At 43.5% G+C, this 12,356-nt stretch overlaps 1 protein-coding gene across 1 annotated transcript in view; it reads left to right on the plus strand.

Annotated features, from left to right (window-relative positions):
* The first annotated feature begins 355 nt into the window (after positions 1-355).
* The window catches only part of HOPX (HOP homeobox), a 43,010-nt gene continuing 31,009 nt past the window's right edge, over positions 356-12,356 (plus strand). The window contains exon 1 of the mRNA XM_064285760.1: positions 356-463. The gene's annotated coding sequence lies outside the window, so the exon portion shown is untranslated. The remainder of the gene's footprint in view (positions 464-12,356) is intronic.

Genomic DNA, 12,356 nt, shown 5'->3' on the forward strand with positions numbered 1-12,356 from the left:
AGAGCTGTGAAACCAACCACACCAGGCTTAAGCTTTGAAATGAGGCAACATCTAACTGGAAACCCGCTCAAAATAAGGAAGCCGGTGTAAGGGTCCAGGGTGCTCTTTTTCTTTCCCTTCCCTCAGCTGCATCTCTCTCATCCAATCTCAGTGAAGAAGAGTCTTACTTGGTTCAGAAAGAAGGCAGGGATGAGAAAATAGTAATAAGAAAGTTGCAGGCGACTCATAGAAGTCACCGCCTCCATATCAAACCTGAATAACCAGGAGAGATGTAACCTCTGCATACTTTCGGTTGTGTTGGTCCTGCCCACGCTGCAGGTTTTTCAGGTCCTTGCTTGAGCGTGCACTCCCGAGCGTAAATAACCACGCTATCAACAGCCTGCGTCAGCCAACCCTGCTATTTAAACAGGCTGGCATCTGTGAGCGTGGCTTCCAAACCCGGGCTTGCTTTTGACACTTCTAGGTAAGTAATTTTCAAAAGTTTACCGTACGTGCTGAGGAATGAATTTGTGTAGGAATGAGACCAAGATGCTATAAATTACCATATTTGCTCTCTGGTGGAAAACAGCAGAGGTGAAAGGGGGGAGTAAAAAACTGAAAGCTGGTCTCCACGCCAGCGACCAGGGAACGCTGCTGGGTGTGAGGGCTCAAGCTCTTGCAGACTTGCATGGGATTGAGGTAGAATTTGGAGCAAGAGGTGAGATGTTTTTCTTGCTCTCTCCTATTTCTGAAGGACTGTTTGCAACCAGCACTTGAGTGACTCTGCCCGATGCATATGATTTTATCATTTAGAAGCTGGCTAATGCTGTTCTGTATCGTCCCCTCTTATCTAAAATCAGACGCGATATCACTTAAAAATGTATGTTGTGTGCCATGCGGGGGAGGAAGGGAGGCCTCTCTGACCTGACCAAAAAAAAACTTAATTGTGAATTTGCAATCTTTTTATTATTTCTGGTTCTCTTGATACTTACCATTTATAACAATGAAAATATTGATTTTGTTTAAGATGAAAGGGAGTTCCTGTGCCCTGGGGCTTTGAGGAAATGAAGGTTCGTGATATTTGAGCACAACAGCGTCTAGGGTAAACTGTTAAGCAAAGTGGCATAAGAGTCATTGACTTAAAAGCCACAATATACCACGTAGCTTAGGTGAGAAGGTCTTAAGAGAGGAGGAATGCAAAAAGTTCCCCCTCAAGTAGCACTGCCCCTAGAGAGGACCCTCACTGATTTAGCTAAGTAGGGTCAAGTGTGACCAAGGGCAGGCTAAGAACAAATGAAGGTACTGGGGAGGAGCGAGAGACTGGGAAGGGGATGAGGAGAGGGTGGGCGGTAGATGGTAGAGACTTTGTAATTAGATATCACATCCATAACCCTGGTGGTGTAGTGGTTAAGAGTTCAGCTGCTAACCAAAAGTTGGTGGTTCAAATCCACCAGGCACTCCTTGGGTACTTTATGGGGTGATTCTACTCTGTCCTATAGGGTCCCTACGAGTTGGAATTGACTCCTCGGCAACAAGTTTGGCTTTTTTTTTTTGTATATATAAAAAGCATGTAGGATTACAGTAAGGAACAGAGCGTTACATTAATTCAGTTCATCCTTTTGGGTCAAGGAGCCTTTTAAGAAAAGAATCTGGAGAAAGCAGCCAAGGGCCTTTTCCCAGGTAACACCTTCCCCACATGTTTATACACACCTCGAAGCTCATCTGCTGGACAGCTAGGAGTCCAAAAACCCTAAATTAAGACCTCTGGTTTAAGCTAAAGCTTTTTCTTTCTTTTTTTTTTTTTTTGTAACTGAGCGGAGGCTGCTAAGTGAGGAACCTGCAGAAAAAATAGTGGGGGATTAAAACTCAACACTGCAGCCATTTTTTGGCCACCAAACTAAAACTCAACCATAAGGTCAGAAAGGTATTATTTCAATCAAGCAAATTATGATTAAAGACCTTCTCTGAGCAAAGAGGAAACCCTGGTGGTGTAGTGGTTAAGAGCTATGGCTGCTAACCAAAAGGTCGGCAGTTCAAATCCACCAGGTGCTCCTTGGAAACTGTACACGGCGTTTCTGCTCTGTCCTATAGGGTCGCTATGGGCTGGAATCGACTCGACGGCAGTGGGTTTGGTTTGGTTTTCAGAGCAAAGATAAATTGGAAGAGTGGGGAGGAAGAGAAAAGAAATAAAAGGTGGCTCCTGTTCTTAAAGAGCTCAAAATTTAAAGTACAGACACAAATGAAGCAGAGTAAGAAAGGTTGGCAGTTTGAGACCACCCAGAGGTGCCTCACAAGAAAAGTGTGGCCATCTACTTCCGAAAAACCAGCCACTGAAAACTCCATGGAATGCGCAGTTCTACTTTGTCACACATGGGGTCGCCATGAGTCAGAACGGACTCTGCAGTAACTGGTTTGGTTTTGTTAAGAAGCCACACACTGTATGATCCCATTTCTATAAAAATATAGAAGATGCAAATAAATCTCTAGTAACAGAAAAGAGATCAGTGGTTGTCTAGGTAGGGATATGGGGGGGGGGGGTTAGGGGCCTGAAGGAGAGATCGCCAAGCAACACAGGAGACTTTTGAGGGTGCAGGACATGTTCACTACCTTGACTGTGGTGACAACTTCTCATATGTCAAAACTTATCAAATTATACATTTTAAATGTGCAGTTTATAATATGCCAACTGTATCCCAACAAACAGCACTTTAATAATACATTGTTTTAATAATTAAAAGCACTTCTAAAAATAAGCTTATGCAACATGCTGAAAATAAAAAAATGACTACTTTCTGGGGAAATTTAAATAAATAAAGAGCAGGGACCAGAATTTATTGAGCTGGAAGGGTCCCCAGAGACCCTCTAACCTGGTGGTTGTCAAACCTGGAGACCTTTGGAAAAAAAAAAAGTCACAGGGCCCCACTCCAGACAAGTTAAATCAGAATCTCTGGGTGTGCCACCCTGGTTTTGGCTTTTTTAAGGCTCTCCAAGTGATATTCTAGAGGAACCCTGGTGATGGAGTGGCTAAGTGCTGGGCTACTAACCCAAAGGGTAGGCAGTTTGAACCCACCAGCCACTCTCTGGGAAAAAGATGTGGCAGTCCGCTTCCGTAAAGATTACAGCCTTGGAAACCCTATGAGGCAGTTCTATTTTGTATTACAGAGTCACTGTGAGTCGGAATCAGCTCATTGGCAACAGGTTTGGTTTTTTTTAGGTGATTCTAGTGTGCAGCGAGGGTTGAGAACCAGTGAAACCTAAAGCCCTCATTTGACAGACGAGCACACCAAGGCCCAGAGAGAGGATGCAGTCTGCCCCTCGCCCCGTGGGCACCAACTCTCAGGAAAGCCCAGGGAGCACATGCAACAGGAGCTTGGAGGAAGAGGGACCCTGAGACTGTCATTTCTGGGTCCTCAAAACCAACCTTCCAACTCTAGTTAGAGTAGGTTATCTGTGGTATCTCAAGGGAGTTCTTGGAACACAGACATGCTCCAGGGTGGAAGGTGGTGGAATTACTCAGAGAGCTCAAAGTTGCATTATTTGAGGAATACGCTAACTGGGGAGAAGCCATGGTGAGAAGGGATGTTTCAAAACTGAAGCTCCTTTTTGTTCCCCACATAATATTTGCTATAAGCAAGAGGATTGTAAGTACTGAAAAGAATCACAGCAGATACACCAAGCACCCTGCTCTGGGGAACAGCCAAGTTGTTTTTTCAGGAAATATGGTGACTTCTCAGCACTGGGATGGGTCAATTTGACACCACAGGGCCTTTTCTTTATGATTTCCAGGCCAGCCCCAGGCAAAATCTTGAGTGGGTGAAGTTTGTCTTTGTGACTTCCACCCTTCCTGTCTGTCCTTCACCTTCTCCTGAGTACTGGTGTGGGTGTAGAAGTGGGTGCGGGACCACAGTGCTTCATCAGCTTTTGGACAGCTGACCTTGCTTTGGTTGTTTTCCCATCTCCCCTTCAATCCAAACGTGCCATTTCCGGGATCTCATTCCCTCAGGGCTTTGCTTATCAATCTCTGAAAGACTAAAATTATGAAGTTAGTACACAATATTAGTTTAATGAGTTGTGCCCATCCCTGGGATATTAAATAGGTTCCAGCAAGATAATGAATGTGGGAATTCTTTGAAATGTTATGCATATACAGTTACCATTTGAACTTTAAAACCGGGCAATCAGGACAATCAAAGTTTGAAGCAAAATGTAGCATCCCTTCTGGTGGGAATTGCAAGCAACTTGCTGGAGAAAATAGACCAAGATTGGGGGTTTTCAGCAGAACTTCTAGATTCTCATCCTGTAGGCAACTGTGGGCTCTGGTAGATTTCTTTTTCTGAATTAGTTGATTCTTTGGCTCCTTTCATTTACCATTCTGAGAAAAGAAGCCGCCTTAACATGACTACGGTGGAGATAGTTGTTGGGTGTCATCGATTTTCAACTCACAGCTACCCTGTGTGGCAGAGTAGAACTGCCCAACAAGATTGTTTCTTTTTTTTAATTTTTTTGTCAGTAATCTTAACAGAAGCAAATTGCCAGGTCTTTCTTCTGTGGAGCTGCTGGGTGAGTTTGAACTGTCAACCTTTCGGTTAGGGGCCCAGTGTTTATCGGTTGCACCACCAGGGCTCCTTCAGTGGAGACAGAATATCAGGAAATTCTGCTCACCCGGCTTTGTAAATATTTCCTGATTCCTTCTCAGGAGCAGAAGAAGGTTGACACCGGCAGAGCAGCCTGCCAGCCTTAGTGTCGGGGGCCCCCTCCCTTGGGGACCTAGTCCTGTACCGTGGGGTGCTGGAGCCCCTCAGTCCCTGTGACCCTAGGCTCACGACAGCACTTTTGTCCCGTTCGAAAAGCCAAGATCTCTGCAGCTCTAGTCAGCAAATTGCAGCTGCATGTGGTATGTTCTGCCTCTGAAGTAGGGCATGCTGGGTGTATAATTAACCTCGCTTCTCCAGGAGCACAGCCTACAGGCAGAGCCCAGGGCAACTGGGCAGCAGGCTGGTACAGTGGCTGGCAGTACCTTCACTGCTGAGAGCAACAGTGAGGAGGGGAGGCCAGGTCTCACAGGTGAAGGTGAGCACCAGGGGACTCAGGCTCTGGGAAAGGGTAAAATGCAGTTGTCATCGGGCCGCCAAGGCTGCTTGAATGCCACTGTTTGGAAGCCACGTGTGTCTTCTCCCTGCCAGTCAGAGTTTCTCAGGCAGTTTTTGAAGAGATTTACACTGCTAATAAAATAGGTTTGTATAAATGTGACAGCATTTCTTCCTCCCTTGAATGACTTTTCTTTGAACGTTTCCCCCCTCACCTTTGTTTCCAAATTCTCAGTGTGGAATGGCTTGGGTCAAAGTGTCACTTGGACATTTTTTTTAAGGCCGTGTCATGCTCTAACTTGGATTAATTTTTTTTTTGCTGTTATTGTTTGGCTTCCTCCGACTCTTAAAAAGCCAAGTAAATAGGGAGGATTGAAAAGGCTATGCAAAGATGAAATTGCTGGCAGAAGGGTGGCCTATGGCCCAGAGGAATTTTTTTTTTTCCTTGTCCATTTGACATCCAACACCGGAGGCTCCGGGGGCAGCTCTGAACCCTCTGTCCTGGACCACATCTATTCCGCCTACTCACCTGGGTGTGAGGGTGGGAAACAGGCTTGACAGAGATGCATACAAGCCCGAGACTGTGAATAGAATGGATTCTCTTGAATGAGGGGGTATATTCATATGCTGTCTTCCTGGCCATCCCTGCTTTCAGGGACTCGGATATGAATTTGGGGTTCCAGTGCTGTTGGCTCTGAACAACCATGGAATTTGTGGTATGTGTGTACGTGACCTAACAGGTGCAAGTCAGGCTGTCCTTTTCATAGGCAGGGAAAGCGGCTGCACCTATCTTTTAGCAAGATGCCAATACTCTACCACAGAACTTTCCAGTGTAGGCAAGTCCTGGCAGAAGACAGCCCAGCCAAGGAAGCAGAGTACAGGTCTGGCAGTCAAGAACCTGGGTTGCATTTTCAGCTCTAACTCAGCTGTGATAGAATTTTGTAATAGGAAGGAACCTAAAAATTTGTGGCCTCGGTAGGATGGTTAGTAGCACCTCCTCTCACTCTCAAAAATACCTGGTCTGAGTAATAAGTCACATGGTCACCCTATGAATACAATGGAGCCTTGGTGGCACGGTGGTTAATTGCTCCACCTCTAACCAATAGGTTGTCGGTTCAAAGCCAGAGAAAGACCTAGATGATCTGCTTCCGTAAAGATTACACCCAAGAGATCCCTATGGAGCAGCTCTACTGGGTCACAAATGGAGTTGCTATGAGTCAGAATCCGCTCTACAGCACCCAACGGCAACAATGTAAACACAATAGATAAGGGTATAAGAGAGTAAAGTGACAGGCCTGGAATCTCAGGGTTAGTTGATGGCTGAGCTGGCTCTGGAACTCGTTTCCTCACCCTCGTTCTGGCCATTGCGCCAAAGCACCGACTCCCCCTGTGATTCAGGTTCCCTGTGGGAAACATCGCATCATGCTGCCCACGCTAACAACTGGCTCGTTTATCTTGGCTTACCAAAAAGTTTAGTGTGAATGCTGAGAGTTCAAGGAATTATTAATCACAAGGTCAAGTTACTCTGATATCTGTCTTGGGCTCTTGTTAGCTTGTGGCCATGTTTGGGCAGTGATAGGAATTCTCTTAAAAGTAGGAAAGTTAGTTTTCACTCATCTCCATGTAATTAATGGAGTCCCTGGGTGGTTCAAATGGGTAATGCACTCTGCTGCTAACCAAAAGGTTGGAGGTTCAAGTCTACCCAGAGATGTCTAGGAAGAAAAGCCTGGCAATCTACTTCTGAAAAATCAGCCATTGAAAGTACAGTTCTGCTCTGACACACATGGGGTCACCGTGAGTAGAAGTTGGCTCCATGGCAACTGGTTTATATAATTTTTTGTAATTTGTCTCTAGTGGTTTTGATAAAATGTGACCCAACATGAAAACTTGCCAGATTTGTATGAACTACTCTCATGAACAGAGTGAGCCACTCTGTTAAAAAATCAAAACAAAGCAAAACCCAAGATAGACATTGATCACTTCTCATCTCTCAATGTTCATAGGCAGGAAATCAACGGCAGTCATTGTAGCAGACGGATCATAACAGGAGTTTCCGGGAACTCTTAAGGTTGTGACAGATCTGCCTAGATAGTCTAGTCTTTGTTGATGTGCTTTCATTTCCTTCCTGCATGGTTTCCCACTAAGGAAATTTACACAAACCATCTTCCCTAGTTCTTATGTCCCCTTAGCCCTTTCTAAAACTTCTAGCCTACTGGTGTCCAGGAGTAAAATCTGTTTTATAGAAAAACTTAAATTCATTAACTTATGCCTGGAAAATGTCTATCATTTTATTATTCATTCTTCACACTCTTACTGGGAAGTAGAATAACATCCTTTGGAGATGGCTAAGGCTAAGATTTATGAAGCAGGAGTGAAGAAAGCATGAGGTCACCCCCCTGAACCCTCCTGCCCCCTTTCGTTAGCACATTGTATCTGGTTCAGGGCTCCACAATTTAAAAGTCCTTGGAACTAGCTCAAAGATAGTCCCCAAAACAAGTAAAAACCACCAGTTGGCATCAGGTTGTCTCGGATTCATGGTAACCCCATGTGTGTCAGAGTAGAACTGTGCTCCATAGGATTCTCGATGGCTAATTTTTCAGAAGTAGATTACCAGACCTTTCTTCCAAGGTGCCTCAGGGTGGACTCAACTCTCCAACCTTTTGGTTAGCTGTGGAGTTCATTAACTATTTGCACCACCCAGAGACTCCCCAATACAAGTTTACAACAGTAAAATCAGATCTACAAGGAGCAGCAAAAAGACTTGATGTTATTTAACTTGGACAAGAGAAGGTCAAAAAGCTATTTAATGATGACATTCAAAAGCATGGGGGTTAGTCATCGACATCAATGACATTCTTGTCCTTTGAGGGAAATTCACCTTGTCCTTTGAAGGAAAAAAATCAAGGCCAGAGATTGGTGGAGGCTGCAACATGAAGGATTTTAAGTGAGTCACGAAGTATTTCCTCATAGTGCAAAAAATACGATGGAAAGAATTATATAAGACAAGCACTAAAAGATAGGGCGGTCCATCATTCTTTTAATTTTTTAGGGTTTTTTTTCGTTTATTGTTTTCTTTCTCTCTCAACTCAACACTATATTTTTAAGATCTACCTATGTTGTTGATTATAGCTCTTACGCATTATTCCTAACTTCTTATTAATAGCCCATTATATATATGTGCTTTTTACTCATCTAATTCTTCAGTGTTAGACATTTCTGTTGCCTTCAATTCTCACAAATGGTGCTGCAGTGAATACCCTCATATATATGCTCTAGTATCCTAAAGGAGGCAGTAGCTCTTGTTGGTGGGAGACAAGGGAAGGAAAAAGGGCAGGCTGGATGGCCAACATTTTCTTTAAGCAACATGGAATACTGAGTTGTCTAAATGGAGACATATGATATCAAAGGTTCTGATATAGTATTTCAAACATTTAGAAGCTTCTCCAAGTTCTTTTACAAGAGATCAAGTGACAGGAATAATTTTCTGGAACTTAAAGAGGGTGATCTCAGTGATTTCCCCTTCTCAATGTCATTTTCTGACACTCAGGCTAGTCAATTCTAGGAGCATTTCGTTTCTTCGTATTGGTCATTGATTGCCTGGAAGAGGTAAATGATGTGTTCTATGAGATCTAGTGAGTTATGAGGTTGAGTGAAGTTTCTAAAGTGTTTCGCCATCTTCACGATTGCAAAACCTGCTGCCATTCAGGTGCCCAACATTATATCCTGAGTCATTGGAAAGCTGGATTAGAACCTTAACAGTGGTACCTTTTATTTATATAGTGTTTTATAATTTACAGTACATTCATAAACATACTCTATCTCATTGAATACTTACAACCAGCCTGTGAGAAAGTTGGATAGGGTTATAGCTTCAATTGTAGATGAAGAAATGGAGGTCCAAAGAGACTGAGTTGCCCTAAGTCACTTGGAGAATAAGTGATAGAGCTAGAAGGAGAGTGCCGATCTTCTGAAGCTCCAGACAGTCTCTTTCTGCAACATTATGATGCCTGCTGCTCAGAGAAGTGATCTACCACGGAGCCAGAGCTATCTCCTCGGTGGACTTTATCCCTTAGGTGGACTTTCTAGTGTATCTGTCCTACTCAATTATTTTGTGATGTGAATGAGTGGGCGGAAGCTGCACAAACTCTGTTTCTCCCATTAACTGAACACCTGTTCATAAAAAGAACTCAATTAGGGAAAACATAAGGCCCATATATAACTGAGTAGCATGGCAACAAGCAGCAGGCATTGTTGGACTTTGACATAATTTGGAGCTCTGCAGGGTAGCAGGTGTGCGTTATTCCATCCATTAGTTACCGCAGTCATAAAATAAGAATGGCCGTTGGAGCATAAAACATAATAATTGATCAAAGTATGTTTGTGCAAAGAGATCATTCCATTCTCTCAAAGAATCTTTTCTGGTCTTTTCGCAAAGCAAAAACAACCTGAGGTTGTCATGCCTGCTTGCAGTAGGCAGGTCATAATGGGAATCCGTGAGAACGGGCAGCCTAACATGCATGTGTAACACCACACAGGTCCTTAACCACTGTCCCTTACCTATGTAATTTGGGCTTGGCAAAAATCTTGTAACACCCAGCATACATTTTCCATAAAATAAACCATAATGCCATGTCCCCAGAATACAGATGAACAGCCCTTTTCAGAGTCAGAAAGAAATTCTAAGTTTGTAACATTCTAAAGTGAATGGGTGGCTACAGAGCAATATGACAATTCTATCTACTTGATTCTGAATTACCTGTGTGTGGCACATCCTTATCAGACTTTTACATACCAGATGGACTTCCATCATCTGCCTCTAAGCTTTTGAGTACCTTTCCTCCTCTGTACAACAAACACATACATCTCTCTACTTTGTAGTCTATTAATCTAATTAATGCTCACCTAAACAAAACAGTTAGGAGGTTAAACAGGCAACCAAAAATTAATAACATATTCTAAAACATAAAGAGAATATTCATTAGCTGCCATTTTGAATTATGCATGTCGTTTATCCTTTCCATGAGCTGGTTGAGAAAGTTGATCTTTTAGTTAACTTGCTTCTAAGCTTAGTAGTGCAAATTTCTCTTTAGGTTTAATGATTCTCTTTAGAAAATATTGAGATTATTCTCCCCCACCGTAGAAATCTATTTGTCTAATTTCTTGGCATGTTAATGGCATCCTTGGATTGTGCGAACAGTTAATTGGCTCAGCTGCTACCTGAAATGTTGCAAGTTCAAGTCTACCCAGAGGTGCCTGGGAAGAAAGGCCTGGTGAGCTACTTCTGAAAAATCAGCCATTGAAAACCCTTTGGAGCACAGTTCTGCTCTGACACATGAGTTGGAATCGACTCGATGGCGCCTTGTATATGTGTATGTGTGTGTTGGCAAAATAGGGCATCAGGTCAAAGCAGATATTTGATAATTCAATTTATTTCACAAGCCTCACCACCCCCTTTGGCATTATCTGGTTTGAAAAGCCCTAAGCACATGGCTCTGCCCCCTAGAAATCTCTAAAGCAGGCCGTTTTTGTTCTTCTGTTTGTATTTCATCATGGGACTGAACTCTGAGATGTACAGAAATGGATATTCATACTTTCTCTTGTAATACATACATATTATTGTCAGTACGTTTGTAAGCATCCGTACAACCGTACTAACAACACCCAAACCAGGCAGACACCCAAGCATTACTCATTCTGCCAGATAAATTTCTATCCTACATATTCAAATGGCCATAAAAATGAAAGGTCAGGAAATTTGAAGCTCTATAGTGTATCCTCTTCCCGTTCACCACAGACCTACAGCAATCTGCTTTCTTTTGAGTGAAAAACAGCCTCCCCTTCACTATTGTCCTTAGCTGCTTGTGGTTCTCTCCTCGAAGATCCTAACAGACCTGCACCTGGCTGATCAATAGTAGCAGTAAGTTCAACAGGAGCATTTTTACTATTCCCTACCTGTCATGGATTAAATTATGTCCCCCCAAAATATGTGTCAACTTGGTTAGGCCATGATTCCCAGAATTGTGTGGTTGTCCTTCATTTTGCGATTGTAATTTTAAAGAGGATTAGGGTAGGATTGTAACACCTTTACTAAGGTAATATCCCTGATCCAATGTAAAGAGAGTTTCCGTGGAACGTGGCCTGCACCACCTTTTATCTTACAAGAGATAAAAGGAAAGGGAAGCAAGCAGAGAGTGGGGACCTCATACCACCAAGAAAGAAGCAGAGCATGTCCTTTGGACCTGGGGTTACTGCACGGAGAAGCTCCTAGTCCAGGGGAAGACTGATGATAAGATCGTCCCCCAGAGCCTACAGAGACAGAAAGCCTTCCCCTGGAGCTGACACCCTGAATTTGGACTGGTAGCCTACTAAAACAAAACAAAAAAAACCCAAACCCAGCGCTGTTGAGTCATAGCAACCCTATAGGACAGAGTAGAACTGCCCCATAGAGTTTCCAAGGAGCGCCTGGCAGATTCGAACTGCCGACCCTTTGGTTAGCAGCCGTAGCACTTCACCACTATGCCACCAGGGTTTCCGCTAGCCTAGACTGTGAAAAAATTAATTTCTCTTTGTTAAAGCCATCTACTTGTGGAATTTGTTACAGCAGCACTAGATGACTAAGACACTACTTAAGTGAGAAAGAGCCCTGGTGGCACAGTGGTTAAGTGCTCAACTGTTAATTGAATCGGGAGAAAGATGTGGCAGTCTGTTTTCATGAAGATTTACAGCCTTGGCAACCCTATGGGGCAGTTCTACTCCATCCTATAGGGTCACTATGAGTCGGAATTGACACGATGGCAATAGGTTGGTGGGGCCTAAGTGAGAAATTTAGCATTTTGCGTGTAATGAAGGGATCAGATGTCTAGATTTGCCTGGGACACTTGTGATTTATCCCTATTGTCCTGGGATAATTATTAATAATGCTCCTTTTACTCTTAAGTGTTCCAGGCTCCATGACAAACTATATGGTCACCCTAATTTAACAGGTCAAACCAAAACCCATTGCCTTTGAGTTGATTCTGACTCATAGTGACCCTATAGCGACTGTATAGGACAGAGTAGAACAGCCCCACAGGGTTCTCGAGGAGTGGCTGGTGGATTCAAACTACCGTCCTTGGGGTTAGCAGCCAAACGCTAAACCACTGCACCACCAGGGCTCCACACCTTCTGCTTTTCTCTTTTCTTAACTGGTCAGCATCTGTGCTGTTCCGGTCTGACAGTGCCACTTGGTGACTGGGTCAGGGAATGTGAGTAACAAAATCTTTCCCATCCCCTCCCTAGGCAGTATGAATG

The sequence above is a fragment of the Loxodonta africana genome, chromosome 5 (assembly GCF_030014295.1).
Source record: "Loxodonta africana isolate mLoxAfr1 chromosome 5, mLoxAfr1.hap2, whole genome shotgun sequence".
NCBI lineage: Eukaryota > Metazoa > Chordata > Mammalia > Proboscidea > Elephantidae > Loxodonta > Loxodonta africana.